We start from the raw sequence: 2,622 nt of genomic DNA, 5'->3' as shown, positions 1-2,622 counted from the left end.
AGTCCGTTGTGTTCCGCATAGCTCGTTTTCTCTTCCGTTGGCAGCTCACCTCTTTGGTGAGCTTCTCGTGCCTCTAGATTCCTCAGCAACACTTCTTGTGCTAGACCATCGTTCTCATATGCCATCCGCACATCGTCCCAGAAGGTTGCTGTTGCGCTGGATATTGCCAACCTCAAACTCGCTTTTCGACTTAGCGCATCCGCCACGATGTTGCTCTTCCCAGGCTTGTACAGAATCTCACAATCAAACTCGGCCAAGGCATTGGCCCACCGACCTTGTTTCCCTCTCAGGTCAGGCTGTGACAAGAAGTGTTTCGTTGCCATATTGTCCGTGTAAACCTTGAAGTGTCTCCCAAGGTAGTGTCGCCACTCCTTGAGTGCCTTGACCACCGCAAACAATTCCTCTCGTGGGCAGGCCACTTCCGTTGAGCCTTGTCCAACTTCTTCGAGAAGAACGCTACCGGATGGTTGTCTTGCTTCAAAACTGCGCCCAACGCAAAGTCCGAAGCATCCGTTTCTACCTCAAAGTCCTTACCAAAGTCTGGTAATGCCAATACGGGAGCCTTCCTCAACTTCCCTTTGAGGTGGACAAATGCCGCCTCGCATTCCGCTGTCCACACCATCTTCCCTTTTCCTGTTTGGTCCGTTAAGGGCAGGGCTACTCTCGAATAGTGTTTGATAAACTTTCGATAGTAGTTGCATAGCCCCAGGAATGCCCTCAACTCGTGTACATTCAATGGTCGCTCCCATTCCTGGATCGCTTGGACCTTCTCCAGGTCCACCTTGAGCCTGTCCTGGCCCACCACATGCCCGAGAAACTTTACCTCTTGTTGAGCAAAGTCACATTTGCTCTCTTTACCATACAGTTTGTGTTCCCTTAGTTTCTCAAACACCTTCGCCAAGTGTTCGGCATGCTCCTCTAGTGTCTCGCTATAGATCAGGATGTCGTCGATATAGACGACCATGAAGTGATCCAGATAGGGTACAAAGATGTGGTTCATTAGTGCCGAAAACGTTGCCGGCGCATTACATAGCCCAAAAGGCATCACCAGAAACTCAAAGCTCCCATACCTCGTTCGATAGGTTGTCTTCTCGACATCTTCCTCGGCTACCCTGATCTGGTAGTATCCTGACCTTAGGTCAATCCTCGAGAAGTATTTTGCCTTTCCCAACCTATCGAACAGGTCCTCAATCCTAGGCAAAGGGTACTTGTTCTTCTTTGTATACTTGTTGAGCAACCGGTAGTTTATGCACATGCGCATAGATCCATCTTTCTTTTTCACAAATAACACCGGCGGCCCATATGGTGACTTGCTCAACCTAACATACCCTTTGTCCACCAACTCCTCTAGTTGGCACTTGAGCTTCTTGAGTTCTTTTTCGTTCAAACGATAAGGGGGACGAACCACTGCCTCAGCACCCTCGACCAGCTCAATCTTATGTTCTATCGGTCGTGCTGGGGGTAGCCCCGCTGGTAGCGCCTCTGGCATGGTATCCTGGAACTGGTCCAACACCCACTGGATCACTAAAGGTACTTCTTTCATTTCTGTCTTTTTGTCACTCTTCACCGAGAGTAAGCATAAAAAGGCCGCCTAGTGAGTTGTCCTCTTGTGGACACCAGGTTTAAGAAGGAATCTTTGGCCTTGCTTTGCCCTACCTTTAGATCTTGGGCCTCCACCCTAGATCTTATTCCTTGGGCATTCGCCAGTACCACAAGGTTTCTACCTTGTCCATGTAGGGCTACCACGAATCGATTGAACCAGTCCATTCTGAAGATCACGTCAAATCCCACCATGTCCAACACAGTGAAATCCATGTCCACCTTCCAAGTCCCCACTTCGACTCTCGCTTGTCAAAGTACCTCATCGGTGCTTTGGCTACCTTGAACAAACTCTATAGTCCTTGGTTCGCCTAGCTGCTGCACCGTTAGTCCGGCTTGCCAGACTATGTCTGCAGCCACAAAATTATCCGAAGCACCCGTGTCAATAAGGATCTTAACAAAGCTACCTCCGAGCTTCCCTCGGAGGGCTAGTAGATGTCGCGAACGACTCTCTACCAAAGTTGCTCGTGTAATGAGTAACTTTGAGTTAGGGACTGGATCACGTACCTCAGTTTGGACTTCACCCAACTTGATGGCCATATTGGCTCTGGCCTTCTTCAGGTAGGGACATTCCCTCGAAAAGTGTCCCGCTTCACCGCAGTTGTAGCATACGTTGTTTCCCATGCTGCTATACGACTTGACCTTCTTATCCGTGGGTTTGTCTCTTTTCGCTTGACTCCCCCACGTACTCGCTCGCTGGCCACCGGATCTACCTTTCCGGAACCCCGAGGACTCATTCTTAGAGAAACTCTTCTTGAATTCCCCTTTGCTAAATGTTCCCCTTGGTTTGGCCCCTTTGCTAAATGTGGATCCTGACCCCGTCGTGTTCCCCTTTCGCAGGTTATCGTTGAAATGCACCTTGATGGCCACATCCAACGCTTCCTTGTAGTTGGTCGGGTTCCACTGCATCACTTTGCCGCGAGCCTAGGTTTGCAAACCTGATATGAAGGCATGGAACGCATCCATATCCCCCATGTCCGTGACAAGTATCCTCTTTGCCATAAACCCATTCACATACTCTTG

The sequence above is a fragment of the Selaginella moellendorffii genome, unplaced genomic scaffold, assembly GCF_000143415.4.
Source record: "Selaginella moellendorffii unplaced genomic scaffold, v1.0 SELMOscaffold_27, whole genome shotgun sequence".
NCBI classification, from domain to species: Eukaryota; Viridiplantae; Streptophyta; class Lycopodiopsida; order Selaginellales; family Selaginellaceae; genus Selaginella; species Selaginella moellendorffii.
This window is presented reverse-complemented; position numbering follows the sequence as displayed.